Genomic DNA, 21,959 nt, shown 5'->3' with positions numbered 1-21,959 from the left:
CACATTGATTGAAAATTTAACCCTTACAAGTTTTGTGATCTGGAGCAAGTCCCTTCTCCAATTCCACCTGGTCATGTTTCTATCATTCATGGCTTCTTCATCATTACCATTTCTTCTCCACATCTTTTAAAAGTTGTTTTTTTCTTCCTCAGTCGCCTCCTGTTTTCACATAAGCCTTTTCTTTTGCTTTTCATCACTTTGGAACCTTCTGCTGTGTTTAGTCACACATACACACAGTGGCTCACTAAGCTTTGCTACCTTCAATTTGCACGGACATCTTAAAGTCAGAAGCTGCAAAACTCACCCAACACTTCTTTTCCAAATGAACTTGTGTCCCTGCATTCCTGTGCTACTGCAGGAAACCACCTTCCAGTCATTATGGAAGTCAGAAGCCCTGGAGGTAACTCAGGCTTTGTTTTCCTTCTTCAATTCCAGACAATCACTAAGTCCATTGGGTTCCCTACACTCACTGTCTCTCTGCTGGCAATGTCATGTCCACACCGATTGCACTGTCTCTCTGCTGGCAATGTCATGTCCACACCGATTGCTAATTTCTACCTTAGGTTCACCTTTCATCTGCATTATTTGAAAATGCTTCTGATTTTTTAAGCTTTAATTCCTCATTTTATTTTCCATGTAGCTATTAGTGACTTTCCCAATAACATTAAATTACAATGTCAGTGCTTTGCTGGAATATCTCCTATGCTTTTCTATGGCCTGTATACTTTAGTGAAACTTTATTTGTATAACTCAGAGGGAAGTGACATTTGGCTGGTCCCATCTAGATAGCTCAATTTCTCTTCACTTTCTATATGAACCATATCTGAATTACTGAAGTCTATCCCCAGCCCCAATGGTATCTATTTCATGCCTTTTGGGTTTTTTCTGACACTCTTGTCCCTTTACGGAATGCCCTCCGTGAGTGTCTGCTTTATAAATTCTCATCGTCAGATCTGATCTTATATGTCTTTAAAAATATCTTTTGCTGCAACATTTATGAGGAACTGCTTCAGAAAACACTAAGTTCTGTGGGAGAACAGCAATTTCCTGGACTGTGTCTTGGGAATTTAAGGATGAAAACCATAGCTCAGGGGCTTTTCTCATCATCATGCAAGCAAGCAAGTTACAGAGGCTTAAAACAAACAAACAAAAAGCAGTTAGTTTAACCGTATCTTGGGTCCAAACAAGTGTTAGACAACCATATCCTGAGTTTCAGCTGAGCAGGGGCAATAATCTATTTTAAAGTTATGTAGACCTATAAAGGTACTCACACACAGGATGTAGCTCACTATGACCACCAGCATTTTCTGAATTGGGTACATTCTGTGGGGTACAAAGTACAGAAAAACAATTTTTGTTTGTATAGTCACAGTGACTCCATTCCCACTATCCCAGTACTGGTAACTTATTTGATGCTTGCAGTTATCTCATTTACTCATCATTTTACTATTGGTATCTACAAGCCTTATGTCTACATGATCAAGCTAACACAATTGTTCACAACTATATTGATTTAACCTTGTCTATATCTATCTTAACCTATCCGCCTATATTTATCTATAAGTATACTGGCATACTGACTTATCACTTTTCACTGTTCCATATCTTTTTTTCCTGTGGCTTAAATCCTATGTATTACAGTTACATGATTTTTTTTTACTATCATTTAGGCTGATTCCTGGTGAATATATTTTTGAACTTATGTCTTACTGTTGCTTATCTATGTTATCTTACCTTATTCCTATAAGGTAAGATAACATAGATATATAGATATAATCTATAACCTATGTCTATGACTTATTAATTATATTGATCAGTTCACACCATACCACAACCTTGGAAGGATTATCACATTTCTTTTGTTCTTAGAGCACTATATATAGAGACAGCTGTTACGTGGAGATCAGTGATGTGGCTTTGTTCTTCAGTACATCATGAGCTTCTGGAGGATACATTCAATGTGCTGCGATGTCTATTTCCCAAGGATTGCACACAATGTCTGACACATGATTGATACTTATTAAATGCTTCATAAATGAATAAAACATCAATAAAATCTGAAAATCTGTTTCTTCTGTTATGTTGTCTTAAATTGCCACTGCTGGAAAAATAGGTGAGTTTTGGTACATGTTTAATTCAACTGATAGTTTTATAAGTAAGACATATATAGTTAACCAGAGCTGTCTAATTAGTTAGAAATGTGTTAAAAAGGTTCAGTGGGTTCTGGATGACATAGGACAAGTGACACACTGTGTTTTAGGTATGCCAGTGAAAGTCTAGTTTACTGAGAAAGGTAAATATTCATTATTTTCCTGTTAAATACAAGACTCAAGGTGTTTCCAGATATCTGATAGTGATATCTGTGATGTGAAAGAGGAATTTGGTTTTGTTCTGTAAAACATCAATGTCCAGAACTGGTGCCAGGAATGGGAAGAACATCATCTTACCCAGAAATTCTTTTAATAATCTCATCTGGTTGCACTGGGACCAGCCCCTTGGAAAGCCGTGGAGTGTTGATGTGGTATCCGAGACAGTAGCCCCTTTGGGGACATGGCAGCATGGAAGCCTCACGTAGGGGCCTCATGACATTGTCATCCTTCATGTCACCTTGAAAAATATGAAATGAATTGTTCGAAGGGAAAACCTGTCTTTACAATGACTGAGTGGGACAGAGTTGGTGGATGTCTCCGCTGCTGAGGAGCTGCCCATGAGGCATACAGGCACACACTTGCAGACCCAGATATGCCCCACTATCCATAAATTTGAAAAGTCTTGCTCAACCCAATGCTCTGCAGTCATTTTATGTGTTGCTCTATCTGGTGTGAGATTTAATGCCATGGCCCTGCAGAAGAGAATAAAGTCGTATTAAGAGAAATGCATATTTTGTTGTTATAAAAATACATCATTGGAATTCAATTACACACCAATCACAGGTGTGCTTATGCTAGATTAGCTCCATTTATTTTGGTCATTTGGCTCCTCGAGTTTGCCCCATTAACTGTTGTCTTAAATATGAAAAATCTAGTGTCATGATGGCTAAGGATGAGCTGAGACATCCATTAGAAATCCTTATTTCCTATCATTTATTATGCTCGTCCTCCTGTTTGACGGAGCCTTTATATAATATTATGTGGAGTATGAGAAAATTGATTGCTGTCAGGCTAGACTAGCTCAGGCCTTTTACACACTTAAGATTCAGCTTAGCATTCTTTCCCTCTTGGCTAAATGTTAACCACTGATCCAGGTCAGAGTTTGCTGTTTCGGTGAGACTTTTTGGACTTCCCCCTTGCTCTCAGAATGAACTGGTCTCCTTCTTTGACAGTTTCAATGCACTCTTTTAAAAAATGGGAGCATTGTATTTTAAGGGTTGGTTTAGGTTCAAAGTTCAACTGAGAAGAAAGTAGGGAGGGTCATCATTTTCCAGCATGTACATTCAACCTCCCCACTATCCACATCTCGTATCACAGTAGTATGTTTTAAACAGCAAACCTGTATTGACACATCCTTATCACCCAAGTCCAGATAATAATGAAATCTTCTTTTGGTGTTGTGCATCCTATCAGTTTTGACAACATGTAATGTTGTATACCTACACTTGTCTTGTCACACAGAATAGTCTCACTGCTTGAAAATATCTCTGTGCTCGATTATTCATCCTTCCCTTCCCCTAATCCATGGCAACCCTTAATCTTTCCTGTCTCCATTTTCACCCTTTCTAGTATATGGTATAGTTGGAATCACACACTATGTAGCCTTTTCAGGTTGATATGTATTTAAGTTTCTCCCATGTCTGCTCACATCTTGGTAGCTCATTTCTTTTTAATGCTGAATAATAGCCCATTGTCTGAATGCACCAGTTTATTTCTTCACTCACCTCCTGAACGACATCTGCTTTCTTCCAGGTTTTGGCAATGTCAAGTATGTTACTGTAAACATAACTGGTCAGGTTTTTATGTCGACCTAATGTTTTATGTCATGTAAAAATATACTTATGAGCTTTATTTCTGGATTCTATATAAGTGTATGTTTGGCTATATAAGAAAGAGCCACACAGTCTTCTAAACGTCATTTTGAACTGCCACGGCAATGAGTGAGGGTTCCTGCTGTTCCACATGCTCACCAACAGGTGGTGCTGTCAGTGTTTAGGATTTTGGCCTTCTAACAGGTGTGCACTGAATCTCATTCTTGTTTCTGATTTCTTTGATGATCTAGGATGTTTAATATCCTTTCATATATCTACTTGACATTTGTGTATCTTCTTCAGTAAAATGACTGTTCAGATGTCTTGCCCATTTTTAAACATGCTGTTCATTTTCTTAAATGGTTTACTTGTATACATTGTAAAATAGTTCTTCATTGGATACATTTTTGGAAAATATTTTCTCCCAGTATGTCGTTTTGATTTCTATTTTTAAGAAATTGTATTTCATAGAGAAGAAGTTTTTATTTTAGTAGAATCCAGTTGATTAGTTATTTCTTTCTATTTTGCTTTTTGTGTTGTATCTAAAATATCATTGCCAAGCCCACATTCATCTAGATTTTCTCCCATGTTATCTCCTATGGGTTTTCTAGAGATTTTGCACATGTAGATCTGTGGTACATTTTGAATGTATTCTTTTGAAAGATGTAAGATATGTGCATATGTTTATTTGCAAGCACATGTCTAGTTGTTCCAGTATCATTTGTTGAAAAGACTATATCTGCATCTTTATTTTGATTCCATAAAAGTATATTTCATATAATACATATATACAGGCATGTACATTTATCTATTTATTTAAATGTTTATATTTATATATATCCTAAAAGTATTTATATTTTAAATGCTATTTATTCTGCATATGATAATGTTTCTCTGTTTTGTTCCATTAATTTGTCTCTTCTTTCTCCAACACCAACCTGTCTTGATTACTGTAATTTTATTGTAAATCTGAACATGATTTGTGTCTGTTTTCTGACCCGTTTACTCTTTTTCCTCCTTCAATTGCCTATTTTAAAAATTTTGAGTTATCTATTTTTTAAATCATTGTTTCCATTTTGTCTTGTATTAGACTTTTCCTAGTACAAAACAGTCTTAAAAAATACTATGAATGTATGTGAAACCATGTTAAGATTAAGAAACCCTATCTCATCCAATCAGATCAGATCTAAAACTAAATCTAAGGAGGCACCAGAACATATTCTTTGTGAATCATTGTTCCACCCCCTGCACAATGCCATAAACCTTATAGATACTAAGCTGAAATTACTTACACAGGAAGCAGCCTTTGTAGATAGATGAACCATGATCTCTTTGCTTTCTGCTCTGGCTTCGATTTCTCTTCTTGTCCTTTTCTGTTTTTTTACTTCTGGTTTCTGCTCAACTCCATCTTTTTCTTTTATTCCTTATCTGTTTGGAGCTGTTTTCTGTGTCCCAAGCTCTTCCTTAAGACCCACCGATTGATCTCATCACCTAACCAGAGAGCACCAGGTCCTGTCCCCATAGAGGAGGCTGCTGTCATTCAAAGGTTCCTTGATGTCGTTGGTGGGGTAAAGACCCAGCTCCATTGCCTCAACCACATTGCTGCTCTGGCGTTTTAGTCTCCCCACCCCTACTCAAGTCCTTACACAGGTTGTGATCCCAAAAGCCTGCCCTCCTACACTCTTTCCCCTCAATCTCAGAGTCAGACTGGGGCTCTGCTTTGCCACAGTCTGTGGCAGGGTTGCTCTGTGGAAGCCAGCATGGAATTCTGACCGGATCAGCGGGCAGCTGAAGGCCAAGCAGTGGGATCCCTGGTGGACTATCCTGTGCATGTTGTCACGTGACGTCATTGCAGTCTTCCCTAGAGGTGGACTGGGATGACATACAGGAAGAAAGAGAGGCGCCCGCAGTGTAACATATAGTCCTTTGGGGCATATTGGAATAATGGTAATGGTCATCATGATGACAGGAAGCTTAGGTAGTGGTGAGGAGGGCAGAAGAGGCCTTGGGGAAAGTGAACGGAAGGCTAAGAGGGTCGATTGATCATCAATTACCAGCTAAGTCTGAGCACTTCCTTGACATCTTCTTAAAAAGGCAGGAAAGGCAGAAGATAAAGCTCAGAAATAATCATTAAAGGAGAATCATCAAAGTCGAAACTCTGCAGAGAATATAGAATCCTCAGCTTAGACACATCCGTTACACCATTTTCAATGAAACAAAGAAAGGTTAGTCCCTTGTATTCTGTGGGAGTCATATTGGGTTACCACACTACAGATCTGGAAATCCCAGATTCTCCTTAACTCTCCAAAGCTCTAGAAGAGACTGACTTTCCCTATTACAGATCACTGGTACCCTCTTGTTTGAAAATGCTGCAGAAGCTGATGCTCACAAAACAACACCTATTGAGCTCAGAATCTGGTCCCTCTTCCCCTCCTGGCCTGTCATCCCCTCCCCTCCTGCTGCCATGCTGCTGGAACATCTCCCAAAGCTTAGAGAAACCAGGCGAAAAACAAGTGACGCTGAAAGGGAAGAATCTGCAAAGCTTATTGTGGAAAAAGAGATCACATGTCTTCCACCAATTGAGAATTAGCTGCTGTGAAATTGTCCTCCATGACACTGAAAAAAGACAACAACAACTGTGATCCCAGAGAGGAAAGAAACAGGAGATGACCCTGTGGTTGCACAAACTTACCACCTGGGGACAGATTCCAGGCTGCAGCATTAAAGGAAAATCCAGATAGACCCCAACTTTCCTTCTGAGTTAGGGAGACATGCTCTCAAATTGGGAGGGTTAGGGAGCAAGATTTGTAGGGCAGAGCACCAAAGGGAAGGGAGCGACCTGGGGCTAGAGCTCCAGGTATCTGCAAGATGAAACTGAAGTGTTTGGTTCCAAGCCTGTGGTTCCTCAGGAAGTAACCCCAATAAAGAGTGGACCAAACACCTTCAAAACACACAGGCAGGGCTGGCAGGTAGAAGTGTGTCCATGAACAGTCAGACCATCCGCTGGTATAATATTTGCATGGGGACTATAACAATTTGAAGGTGTAAATTATACTCCTACAACAGCCCAACACATTCACTGTGAAGATTTGCCTTCCCACATTTTTACTGTTTTCTCCTTTTACCCCACAATCCTAATTGCTAGAACACCTCAGAGATTTATGCAGACATAAAAAAATTAAGGTAGGCGTTAAGGTCGTTCTTCTTTGTTTATGCTTCAAAGGAAATGGTACAGTGAATTGCTTTCTCAGCAAAAGTTTCATCTTTTGGCAGGACCATAATTTTTCACTGCATTTAAATTTCTTAACAATAGTTAATCTGCTGAAGTATCACCTTAGCAAGAAATTGAAAGCTGGTTCTCTTTCAAAAGTGTGTTTTTCTCAAATGTATCTATTATGTTTTTCAGTTGATAATTAACCAACTTAAATAGCTTTGCTATATATATATATATATATATAAACTTAGCATTATATATATATATATATAAACTTAGCATTTTAACATCGTATTGGAATGTATTCAAAATTTATCTATCCTCTCTTGTAGATTTCATCAGAAATTTCATTGATAAATAATCATAAATCATATAAATAACCATGAATCATAAAGACTTGATTTCCTATTTCTGAATTCTAGATGAAGCCTTATGTTAGTGCTTTATCATATTGAAATTATTCCAAATGATCAATTTAATGAAAAAATACCAAAAAATTTCAAAGTCATTTTTATGTTTTTTTCTCCTGGTGCAAAGGTGGCACTTATTCATTGTGGAATAGGATTTAAGAACACTAAGATGGGAATCATATTTCCTGTTACAGTCCTTCTTTGCCTCTTCTACTTGTTTTTCTCAATGACTGTGTTCCTCATAGTACTCATCTACATGAATAAGTTTTTAAAATGCCATCTAATCTAAGCAGTTATTTGAGAATTATATTATGCAATACATGCAAATGGCTTAGAACTTGCATGTATATTTTATTTGTTTATTTTTAACTTTTGATAGTACCAGGGATCAAACAGGAGCATTCTACATTGCGGGCATATTTTAAAACATTCAATGAACATTATTTTTTATTATTCTGATACATGTATGTGTGCTATATATATATATATATATATATATGCATACATATATATCACTATATATATAAAATAATAAAATGTATATTTACAAATTATAAAGATGAAAGAAGAAATAAATCTGTATTCCTTAATGTGATAACAACTGCTAAAATTTTGTTCTTTCTCATTATTTGTCTGGTGAAAATTTAAAGCATTCTATTTAAGTATTAATAATATTTCCAGGTGAATACTCTTCTAATGTAAAAACAGAAACTTATATTGTAATTTCTTTCAAAATTAACAAAAGTAGAATTTATGAGCATGGCTATTTAAAAAGATTTGGATGTTTTAAAATACATTCAAAAGAATTTCAGTGTAATTCTTACAGTGTAGTGTATCTGATTCTTTTACTCATTGCTGCACTTCTGTTTATATTTTAAGCAAATGAAATCCCATGTTTGATTCGTATTTATAAAAAAAAAACATTAAAGTTGGAGTAAAGATAGCAATCTTGATTAAAATATTATGGAGATATTACATTTTCTGATCTTGGAAAATACACTTTGTTCTATAAATATTATCCTTGTTCTTAGTTTATAAGCACTGAAGTATTTTGGGATTAAAGGCTTTGATGTATGCAATTTACTCTAAATAATTAATAGAAAGTACTTAATTGATAGATAAAGGATTAGGCAGATGAACAAAAAAATAAATCAATAGCAAATAGTAAAGCAAAAAAAAAAAACATGCAATGTTGCTAAATTGGGGTTCTGGATACAGGGTGTGTGTGTTTCTTGTAAAATTCTTATTCTGGTAAACTCTACAAATTTCGACTATTTCCAAACAATCAGGTAAAAGGAATCATTGCTTATAAATTTCAGAAAAGCAACTAATAAAAACAATAACCAGCAGAGATTTTATTAGAAAAAAGTTGTGCAATAATTTTAAAAATAAGAAGTGAAAAAGAAAATCAAAGCCATAAACAATGAAATATATTGTTCATTGTATCACTAGGCAGGTTACAGACTTAGCAACATTGTGCAGCTAATTCTTCAGTGATATACTATATGATTGCAATATGAAACATTTGGAGCTTTGTGTAGCTCTCAAGAAAGTCCACTGTATAAAGTTACCCTTGTGATTGCAAGTTTAGGCTTTGTGAAGCATTGTGCTTGTTTAACAAAAGAGTTCCTTTATTTCCAGGAGCTGTGTGTCAGAGATCAAGGTGGAGGCTGAAAAAACTCTAGCACAGAGCCTCCTCATGCAGGGCATTTCCATAGCAGCTAGACATTGCACATGCATTGGTTACATTACTAGATTCTAGGAGAAACTGCAGAGCATTCTAAGGGTGGGAAACAGGGTGCCTATTATCCAACCTTCCAACCCAAGAGGGTTTGCTCACTTGCTCACTAGAGGAATGCTTCCCTGTTTATTTCCATGGTCAGAATCCCTACAATGTGAGAAAATAAAAGGCTTAAAAGGTCAATTCTTAAATACCAAATAGCAAGTCATTGATATATAAAGTTAATCTAACAAACTATATTTTGTGGTGCTGTGGGTCAAACCCAGGACCTTGTGCATGCTTGGCAAGTGCCTTACTGCTGAGTGACATTCCCAGCACTTAAAACCCATTGTTTCATATAATGACTCTTAGCCTCATAAAAAATAGATACAAATCATTTTGATGACATTTTAAAAACTCTGTACAATATAATGTTTATCCACTTATTTACAATGTCAAATTATATCTATAAAAATTTTATATTGTATTGCTTGTGATGTTACTACAATTTTTTTCTAAAGAAAAAATCCAAACGATATCTACTTCTTGAACTTTGAGTACTAAAAATCAAAGGTCTTTCAACAAAGAAAATGTAAATTGATATGTAATTGACTCACATTAAGTTTTCCTGGGGGGATGATAACTGTAGATTACACATAAGCCATTGAAATGTATACTAACATGATTATTTTGTATATTCATTTTAATTTAAATATATATGTATATATATTCTCTGTATATGTATATGTATTTTATGAATGTAAATTTTAACTTTATGTTTGATTTTAATCAAATATAAATTTAAATTATATACATACACAATTTGTGTGTGTGTGTATATATATATATATAAATTTGTGTTTGTGTGTGTATATATATATATAAATTTGTAAGCATAAAATTCATATATATGTTTTAATTAAAAGTAATGTACAAAATAAACATGTGAGTAAGAAATACAAGTATGAAGAAAAGAATGAGAGAATGACAGACTGTGGCCAAACCAGTAAAATATAACACTACAGCAATTCTATTATTAGTTAGGCATTGTTTTATGTTTTTGTTTTTTTTTTTGGTTTTGTTGTTGTAGTTGTTTTGTTTTTGTTTTTGTTTCTTCTTTTTTCTGTGACCAAAGATCCCAGAAGAATAATTAGAGGAGGAGAAGTTTGTTGGGGTCACAGTTTCAGAGGTCTCAGCCCATAGTCGGCCAACTCCACAGGCTCTGGGCCTGCAAGAAAGCGCAGCATCATGGTGGAAGGCTGTGGCGGAGGAGAGCAGCTCTGGGCATGGCAACAGGAAGGAGAGTGAGAGAGCTCCACTCACCAGGGTCAAAAGGTAAACCCCAAAGGCAGGTTTACCTACTTGGTCCAGCCACACCCTCCTGGCCTAGAGTCATCTCTGAGTTAATCCATCAATGATTCTCCATCAGTAATTCAATGATTCCCTTTAAGTAATAAACAACACAATAACTTCACCTCTGAACTTTCTTGAATTGCCTTTCAGGAGAGCTGTTGGGAGACAGTTCATATCTACACCATAATAGCAAGAAAACAATATTTTATTCATAGGAAAGTACAGACAGTACTGAAGACTATTTGAAGAGTCCACACAAGGACCAGAATTCATGTGACAATGCAGATACCTAGAACACAATCAAAGGGCATTTCATTTGCAGATGGCATGTGAATTGCTACCGGAAAATGGTATTGAGCCAAATAATCATTTGGGAAATTGTTTTCTCATCTTCCTGTATTACCTACTTCAATTATAAATGGGCTAATATATTAATTATTAAAGCATAAATCATAATGTACATGTGTGATTTGTTAGTTTCATAATCTTAGAGGGGAGCATATCTTTAAAAAGATACCATCAAATTCATTTTTGCTAAAGATTATGAGTAAAAATTTGGCTACATAACTATTGATAACTCCTGAAAATTAAAGGATATCCTAAACAAAAAGAAAATAGATAAATAATCAATTATATGAAAAGGTTTGAAATTTATAGCAAAAAATCTAAGTGCTTTAGTATAAAAAAGAACACTCTAAAATCAATCATGAAAAATAGGATGAATAAATAAAATTGGTCATTGCAATGTTTTATTTTCTGCTATATTCTTATTCTTGGTGCCTGGTCACTTGGAATCAGCAAACATATGCATATTGAATGATATGCTTTCGTAAATAAAACAGACGTGAACAACAATTTCTGGCAGGGCGTTGCAAAGTCAAGTTCATCCAATTGTAATAAATGACTAGCATGGACAATAAACATAAGCCTATGTGTCAATTTTAAAATGATTTTCAATGAATACCTCTTTTGAATGATCTTACCTAAAATAATACATTGTAACACTATTGGGTTTTGGCTCATTATACTTGTTTTGAATAGCTTTAAGAATTCACGTTGTCCTTAGGGAAATGTTGAATTTGAAGTCTGTGGTAAGTACAGAAGGGAATAAGAAAGAAGACTGAAAAGTGAAATTAATTTAAGATTTCTGTACTGGACAAGAGTTGCTTACTCTCAGAAAAATTGACAATAGCTCAAATTAGTCTATGAAGGTGTCATCTGGAGAAAGAGTTTTACCAACAGTTGGCACCTGAGACTGAGTCTCCTGGTGGCATGATCAGGGTCATGCTAGCACCAGGCTGAAATGACTCCACAGCTGTCCAGCTGAACCAAACACTACTGAGTAGAGCAGAAATATTGTGTTGCTTAAGGAACATGAAAGAAAGTTGACAACATATTTATTAGCACACTTATGTTGATGGACACAAGTTGATGGAATTGTATAAAAACATTACCACAATTAGGAGAAAGCAGAAGATAAACCAGGATCAGAGTTGGATGTCTATAGATCAATCTAGATGTTCTACACAATGGAGTATCAGTCAGCAATAAAAGAGAATAAAATCATGGCATTTGCAGGCAAATGAATTAGAGATTATCATGCTAAGTGAAGTAAGCCAATCCCAAAAATCTAAGGCTGAATGTTTTCTCTGATAAGTGGATGCTAATCCATAATGGGGGAGGGGTCGTATGGGATGAGTGGAGAAACTTTAAACAGGGCAAAGGGGACAGGAAAGGTATGGGGGTACAAAAATGGTGAAATGAGATGGATATCATTACCCTAGGTATACATATAATTGCACAAATGGTGTGACCCTACTTTGGGTATAACCAGAGAAGTCTAAGATTGTGCTCCATTTGTGTACAATGAATCGAAGAGCATTCTGCTGTCATATATAGCTAACTACAACAAATAAATAAATTAAAAAGAAAGAGTGGCTACAACATGCTTTATTTTGATATTTGGAAGTAAAACCTGTATTAGTGATGTTATAGACATAATATCTGCCAAATGCAAATTAAATAGAGTAGTAGAGGGACGAATTCTTGGTGTGTCTCTTTCTACCTTAGAAGAAAGTCAGGACCTGAATTGAGAAGCAATGACACAATCAAAGGATAGTAAGCAACAACAGTCTGAGTCAGCATGAAAGGAGCAGGCTTGGAAGGCTAGGAGGGACCTGTCCTCTGCTGCTCACAGACTTGCTCCTTATGAATGCAGGTGATTAAATACCTTCTCGCAAAGAAGCCCAGAAGCAACAGTGTGGATGGACATCAGTCTGAATATATTCTCATGACATTTAACAGAAACAGTGTAAGGAATACATTCTAAAAGTCAAATTTCCTTCAAAAAAAAAAAAGAATTAAAAATACTGTTCTTTCTATACGTTCCTATATTTCTGTGAATTTCTTCTAAGGGTCATTATTTTGCATCACATTTGGAAAATAATTTGTTCATTATTTCTTCAAATAATTTCTGCCATTTTTTTGAGACTCTACTTTCATGCATGTGATATTACTTGATATTGTCCTACAAATATTCAATAGTCCCTTATTTTGATTTTCAGTATTTATTCCTCTTGTGCTTTTTGGTAGTTTTAATAATGTTTTCAGTTTTTTTTTCTTCTGGGTCTAATCTGAGTTTAATGCAGGATATTTTTCACTTCAGATAAATAGTTTTCATTTTACAGTTTAGACTCATGTTTTATATTGTTGTTTTATCATTATGTTTAATTTTTCCATATTCTATTTATTTATTTATTTAGTACCAGTGATTGTACCCAGGACCCCTTAATCTCTGAACCACACCCCTAACCCTGATTTATTTATCGAGACAGGGTCTCAGTAAGTTGCTGAGGCTGGCTTTGAACTTGTGACCCTCCTGCCACCATGCATGGCATTTTTTCCATATTTTTGATAAAGAGCATATATAATATATTTTGGGGGGATTTCACATCATTATTTCTGCCTTTTCTGGTTCTGTTTTTGTTTGATTGTATTATTCTAAGTTTGAATCAAATCTTCTTATCTCTTTCCACGAGTAGTAATTTTAATGGGATACAAAACATTTGTGTTGTGGGGTGCTGGATTTTGCTATATTATTTAACTACTTCAGGACTTTATTCTGTCAGGTGAATAAGTGATTTTGGAAAAATTGGATCATTTTCAGTTTTTCTTTTTAGAATTCCAGTCTTTATTCTGTTCAGATCTTTCCGCAGGATTTTAGAATTTTTATTTCCCAAGCACTTTCATCTATGGCATTCCATTCCACAAATTCTATGTCACTCTTTCTCCCTGAAATCCAACCCGTTTCCTTAATTGAGCAAGATTCCTGGGCTCTGAGTTCCTTCCCTGCTTTTCCACAGGAAAATACCTTCAGATGGTAAGCTGGCTAGTATAACACAGAGCTTGGGGTTGGGGGTTGAAGGTTGGGTTCTTTGTCTTGTGAATTCAAAGAATGAAATCCACAGACACAAGGGTGAGGGCAAAGTAACAGCATTAATTACAGTAGTAGAAAGGCAACAGGGCTCCCAAAGGGGAGGGGTCCCAGGAGAAGAAGACCAGAGAGTGGCTGTTGTCTAGGGATTCACATGAATCTACAGGATTAAGGGAACTTGTCCCCTATCCAGTCCTGGGTGAGATACTTAGTGCCCATGAGCTCTTCATGTACTCTTTAGTCCAACCACATTACCATGCTCTCTCCGATCCCCACTTTGATGGGGGTCTGGGTCTCAGATGGAAGACTCCCCAGCATCATTTTTTTCTAACTACACAGGAGCCAGCCTGACTCTGATGAGGCATGGCTTGCGCCTGCAGTTTCTCAGCATTGCTGTATGGACACCTGACCTTGAAGGAGTCCAAGGATCCTGTCTGTTCTTCTTAACCATTTCTCCTGCCTCAGTAGTAGCTGTGGGACCAGGTTCATTGCTATCCTTATTCTTAGGGATAGTGTTCTCACAGTTAAACCCTTCTTATTGTGCAAAATCTGAAAAAAAAAATGTTTATTGCAGGGTGGCTATTCTTTGTCCCCTTCAGGGACAAAAGTGGAACTGTTCCTATTTTTAAGTGTTGGAGAGCTCCTGAGCTATGCACTTAGTCTTCTCTTTTCCTTTTTAGTTTCTTTTTACACTTTTCTCTGAAAGAGCGTATCCTCCCCTCTCACTTTAAGTATTATTTATAGACTGATGACTCCAGTGCATATTTCAAGAGCCCGGACTTGGCTTTCTGCTGCATTCTATTCCACAGTCTTCTTGACATCTCATCTATTAGCCCCTCTCAGCATTATTCTGACCAAAACAGAACTATTGATTCTTCAGTCTACAATAAATTGAACCAACATCCACACAGACGTTAAAGCCTTAAACTTGAGAGTCCCTCCCGGTTCCTCACTTTTCAATCCCCACATCCAATCCATCAGCCAAGGCTGAAGCCTCTGTCCTCCAGTTTTGGGTTCTTTTTTATTATTTTTCACCATTTTCTGTGCTATATGGTTAGTCCAAAATGTATTAGATGGTGTCACCCCCTCCATAAAAATCTTATCTTAATAACTAGTTAGGCCCAGTCAATCCTGAATGATCAATGAACTCTGCTCATTTGTTCCTCCCACTGATACCCTCAAACCCACCAACACTGCCCACCCCTTGAGCACAGGAGCGTGGTCCTTTCTCAAAGACTGCACAGTCTTCATCTCTTCCAAAATTCTAGATTTGGCATGGCAACAGTTATAGGACAGTTTACATATGGGGCAATTAATACATGGAGTTTCCCTTGCAGAGGTGCAGAGAAAGCACACCTGCACTTTTTATAATGTCACCTTCATTTGGGGGGTTTGTACTGCATTTTTGAATGCTCTCTTTTAAGCTCACTTTTGTGTTTATTTATTTATTTTTCTTTTCTTCAACCAGAATAACAATTTCCCAAATGTTGAGAATGGATTTCTCTATTTTTAATGCAGAAACTACACTTACTGAATATATAAATATGCAAATAATTATATCTTATTGTCAATATATATGCACATACATGCATTAAGAACTTTTATATAAAAAGTTACTAAAACAAAGTCTGCCTTTGGTCAGCATGAGTGAAGTCAAAAATTTTCTGTTGATCTACAAAATAATTTTTGTCTTTGTGTAGAACTAAGTCTGAAAATGAAAAAAGGCCTATTCCAGTCAGAAGCATACAAAGGAGTGAAATGAAAATATTATTCAGGATATTATCATCATTAAAATGTAGAGAAACTTATTTAAATCCAGAGTATTTGTTTTCTTCCTATTATTTTCTGTCAAACAGCATAATGTTAGAGATGAAACAATGAAAACCTTTCTGGGTGTTTATAAAAGAATGTTAACTTAGGCTACACAGCAATCCTAAACCGTAACCATCCATAGATGAGAGTCCTTTTATCACTTTTTAATGTAACTATATAACATACTAACTTTCATAACTTCCATTTCCTACATTGCTAAGATTAAGCTCACCACTAGTTTTATTTATATTGTACTATTTTCTTATTCTCATATGCACGCATTTCTCAATACACAGAGCTGTCTTTTGTGTGGATCTCAGGAAGAAAAGGAAGTTTTCAACGGAATGCAAAGCCTCCATCCTGGCCTTTGTATTTGACACTAATGAGTTTCCTTTATCTTGGAAATACTTAGGGGACAATTGCAAAGGAATCAGGGAACTCTGTGTGAGTTAATCTAGACAAAGTGGCTCTCGCCTTTCCAAATAAAATTGTTGATCACCCTGAAGAGATTATGGTCCTACAAATTTTAGAGAATTTTAGTTTTCTTTAATGTACAATTTCAACTCTAGCTACCACATATGTTATAATAGAAGGAACAGGGACTTTGAATCTAGGGAAAAGAATTGGAATAAGAAACAAGAATTTTCTATCTTTAAAATTTAATCAATTTACATATATTAGATAAAATAATAACATATAATATGTAAAACTATTATATATTTATCCTATGTATCTTGTATATTTATGTTGTACATATTCTATGTGATTTTATATGTTCATATGTTATATATTCATTATATATGTATATACATGTGTATACATATGTAAAACTATTATTTTTTGTGGTACAGCAGATTGAACCCAAAGGGCTACATCATTTTACACTCCCACTAGCAAACATGATATTCACTCTTTGTATTGGTAGCTTCTTAAAATATTAGCCATTGCAATGAGTATGTGAGAGCATCTTATTTTTTTAATTTGTGTATTTTACAGATGCATAAAAAGATTTTAAGGTGGAGCAATTTGTCATGTGCTTATTGACCATTTCCAAATTTTTCTTTGTGAAGTATTGTTTCAAGACATTGGCCTTGCTTTTTATGGGGTTATTTTTCCTTTTAACCATTAAGTTGTATTATTTTCATATTTTAAATACAGATATGTATGTGAGATATTTTCTTCCATTCTGTGACTTGCCTGTTCTTTTTCTGAAGAGTGTCTTCAGATTAGCAGGACATTTTAATTATTCGAAGTCCGGATTGTAACTTTATCCCATCCATGGTTAGTATTTACTATTTTCTTTCTCCTTTCTAAGAAATCTCTGACTACTCTGAGGTCTCAAAGATATACTTTTATATTTCTTCTTGAAATATTGTCATTTCAGTTTTTAAAGAGGAAGAAACATGGATCCATCTCTAAATAATTTCTGTGTTTACTTTCACTTAAGCTACTTATTTTTTTATAAGAATATAAAATTTTGTCAGCTCTATTTCTTGGAAATACTTTGTTTTCCTTCATATTGCTCTAAAGTCACGGTATCAAATCATTTTACCATAAAAGCATGGACATATATCTGGGTTTTGTTCTGTTCATTTAATTGTCTATTTATAATAGATTGTTTTAATTACTGAAGACTTATTGTAATTCTTGAGAAGCGTCCACTTTCTTTGTTCCTTGCTGTGTCCCTCCACACACAGTCACTCAGAAGGTAGCTACTTGCTGCTTCAAAGGCAGCACAAGAAATTTTTAGCAAGATAAATATTGCAAGCTTATGTAGCATAATCTCATGCAAGTCGCCCGGTATATTTTGTCTTCTATGCTGTAGTTTATTGGTGTGAAGCTAGACATAGTTGTTGACCCATTTTGGAAGTGTGCTTACCAAGAGACTGGATGTGTGGGAATCGCAGTGAAGCACATGATCAAACACAAAGCAAGAGCCAAAATGAAGTTTTAAAAATCTGGGAAATAATCTTGTATAAAGTAAAAAGGATAGCCATGCACATATAAATGGATTTTTACTAGTTATAAATTATGTGCAAAAATACTTTGGAAATCAGAGTGTCAAAATATTATCAGGTTTTGCTTCATAGTGTCTTTTAAAAATATTTCTTTGTTTTGCTGGGCATGGTAGTGCACACCTATAATCCCAGCTGCTGGGGAGGCTGAGGCCAGAGGATCGTGGGTTGAAAGCTGGCCTCAGCAAAGGAGAGGTGCTAAGCAACTCAAGGAGACCCTGTATCTAAATAAAATTTAAAAATAGGACTAGAGATGTGGTTCAGTGGTTGAGTGCCCTGAGTTTAATTACCAGTACAAAAAAAAAAAGTTTCCTTATTTTGTAAAACTTTTCTCATTTTCCAGCTAGAATAGAATGCCTTAATTGTATAAAATTTATTTGTATAATTAAAAAAATGCTAGTATTACAAATAATAATATGCTCAACTTGGCTTTTTCCCACAATTCTTTCTTTCTGCCTTTTTTAGATGGCAAAGAATTGAGATCCTAAACCTAGGAATCAGCTTTTCATTTGTACTTGTCAAATGTCAAGAAAAGCTGAGCACTTACAAGACACTCAGTGACCCCTGACAGCTCTCTGCCAGAGTAGCAAAATCTTAGCAGGGCTGGGAAAAACCTATCTGGGAAAGACATCTGATTTCCATAGAGATTAAAATCATTGAATACAGCACTGAAACATCTTTATGTGAAAATCTCCATCCAGGCTTGAGACAACTACTGACTCCGTGAGGTGACCCCTGCGGATGCATTTGCAGTATTCTCCCTGTAGTCTTCTCCCTTCAAGCACAAAAGACATACCTGCAGTCATTAGATAGGAGCTCAGGCCCTTGTTTTAAAGAAAGGAAAAGCACATAGAGCTCAGTAATTACTTCTCTCTTAAAATTAAGAAACTTGTAAGATTTGTTAAGAGTTAATTCATTTTAACAAACAATTATTCTAATCCTGAGTACATGAAAATCATGGAGCTGGTTTCATGATGTTCTTATATATTGATTAATTTGATTCTTCAAATATGCAGATTAGAGGGCTTTTGAAAATATGTTGCTTAGAAATATTAAGTCAGTAACATACATTATAAAATAGACACTTGAACCTTTGGAATTTAGTGATTATATATTTTTAATTTCCTCCTTGAAATGTTGGTGAACACACAGTCTTGCACCACACATGTAATTTCAGTCAGGACAGACCACATGTGTGATGGAGATCCTGCAGGATTCTAATAGAGTTGAAAATGCCCATTGCCTGGACACTTCGTAGCTGTCATCATGTTGTATTGCCGTGCCTTGCTCCTGTGCCGTGGCCGTGCCCGTTCTGAGTATGTCAAGCACATGCAAATATGTATAAGACTTAATACTTGATGATGATAATAAATGCATGTGTTACTTCTTCATGCATTTGCTGGACTATACATCCCATTGTTATTTTAGATTGTATTCATTCCACTTATAAAACGTTTACATAAAACAGTATGACACGTTACACTGGCAGCACCTCAGATCTCTCATGTCCACCAACCCTATTGATTGTTTCAAGTGACCACAGTCAGCGATTGACCTCTGCCACCTAGATTTGTGTAAGTATGGCATTTACACAACTAAAACAATGGCTTAATGATGCCTTCTTCAGAATGCATCCTCATCGTTAAGCAGCACACGACTGTATATATTTTGTTGCTTATTAGATAGCAAAGTTCAAAAATGTCTGAGTAAGAATGTTAAAACTTGTAAAAGCCTGTTTTTATGGACTCAAACACACCCATGAATACATAACCATGCATACATAAATAGCAAAATGTACTTCCTGGAGGAAAGTCATACATATAGATTCTCAATATCTATTTAAATTCTAAACTTGGGGTGATCTAAATGTGGGATTAAGGGATGTCCAACATTTTAAAGTGCATACTGGCCCCAGCTATTCTTTTAACAAGGAATCATCTAGATAAAGCATTTGATCTTCTCGGGTGGAACAAATGAATAGGCAGACCATGAATCCTGTGCCTGCCTCTGCACAGAAGGGCTTCTCCTCTTCTGTGTCTCCCCTGGTCCATTTGGGCTGCTCCAGTACAAAACCAGGACACAGGGGACTTGTTAACAGTGGCAGCTCCTTTCTCCAGTTCTGGAGGCTGAGATGCAAAATCAAGGCCCTGTGTCTAGTGATGTCCTCTTCCTGATTCATGGAGGGTGTCTTCTTGCTGTGCTCTCACAGTGATGCAAGTGCAAATGAGTTCCCTTAGGCCTCCTGTCAAAGCACTAACCCAATTCATGAGGGCTCACCTCCTAATGACCCCACCTACCAATCCTGTACCTCAGCAGGTAGTTCTTCAACCTGAATTTGGGGGCATATAAATATTCAGCCCACACCACCCTCCCTCTCCCTTGGTTTCTCTCTTTCTCCTGCATGCACACACACACACCCCTGTCATTTCTTTTACATTGTAGTTATTTCTTTTCTTTTACCTTTTTTTCTCACACTAAAGGAATCTCTAGCAGTGTTTCCTCTGTGCTAAGAAATTCTGGGGATAGTGAGAGCAGATAATGAGCATCCGATCCATCCTTCCTGAGGGGAGTGTGGGAACCACTAGGCAAAGCAGACATGTTGAAGTATCTTAAGATGCACCGTCTCTGTGATGTGAAGCCTCAGCCCGAGAACGCACTTTTCATTCAGCTGAAGCATGCTTCCCATTTCCCACAGTTCAGTGCACTGAATTTGGGACTGAAAGTGTGAAAGGTGAATATTTTGGGGGGTGGAGGACAGTTTTTGCTCATGGAAATATTTTTCATTATGATTGAATGTAAAGAACTGACAGTTTTCTCCTCAGAGGTACTCATTACCCAGTGCCATAAAAAAGTGTCAGGAAACTGCAGATAAGAGGAATACTTTCTATCTGACTTCCCATGCAGCACATTAAAGTAAATTCTCAGCAACACAAATTTATATTAATCTGTTTGATAAGGAACATTAGGATGGATGTTCATATTTAGTAAGTGGCCTTTTCCTTGTGATGTGAAATGCATGACATTAAATACTATGTGGGGAGAGAGGTAAGATGATGGTTTCCTAGTTTTATTTTGCCAATTCTATCTACTGATCTCTGGATATAGTCAACTAAAACACTTCTGTTGTTTTCCTCAAAGTTCTAATGAAACTAAGTAAATTCATAAATTTAAAAATGCTTCATTTTGACTATAGCCAGGAAGTACTTTCTGTTTTGATTGGTCCTGATGTTCTAAGAGATAATATCACAGGTGGAAGATATTGGACATTTTGAAAGTCCTAGACACACTCTAGGGTGTGCTGTATCCAGAGAAGAATACAACAATCACCCTGAGCTGCGCCCCCTAGTGGACCTGATGGACAACGACTGTTGGAGACCTCCCTCTGCGTGTGTGGCTTGGAATAATATGTAATTGGAGGTAAGGTATTAATATTTAATAGCCAAATAATACTTGATGATCATCTGTGCTTTCCTGGGCTATTGTATTCCATATTTAATCACCACAGAGCCCCCACATGACTACTCTACAGATAGTAAATGGATACCCAGGGGAGCTGAAGTTAGAAAGGGTGGAAGTGAGATTCAGAACTAAATTTGTCTGACTCTAAGTCACTAGGTTAGAAATTTCAGATTTATGTCAGACCTGCAAGAAGCTCTTCATTTCTTACATATAATTTTGGTTGATTGAAGCACTAAGTTGTGTTTTTACTAAGCTTCTACACTGTGTGTGTGAGTTAGCTTTTACCTACCACCCATCTATATTTCATCAAAAAACAAAAAATGCCAAACATTTATAGACTACTAATAGTATAAATATTTGGGCAGATTTTTTCATCATATCAAATATTACATTAAAATGTCATATTGAGGTACTACATAGAATGCATTTGGTTGGATGAAATGCAATCATTATCCTGATCATCTACTTGTGGGAAATGTTCTTTAAAAGGCAGCTATGTTTATGGAAAGCTAAAGTTAAAAAGTTTTCCTAGATATGGTGGCATTCAAATCTGGCATCTGCCTTTATATTAAATAAATGTAG

This window comes from Ictidomys tridecemlineatus, chromosome 12 (genome assembly GCF_052094955.1).
Source record: "Ictidomys tridecemlineatus isolate mIctTri1 chromosome 12, mIctTri1.hap1, whole genome shotgun sequence".
Classification (NCBI taxonomy): domain Eukaryota; kingdom Metazoa; phylum Chordata; class Mammalia; order Rodentia; family Sciuridae; genus Ictidomys; species Ictidomys tridecemlineatus.
Note: the sequence above shows the minus strand (reverse complement) of the source record.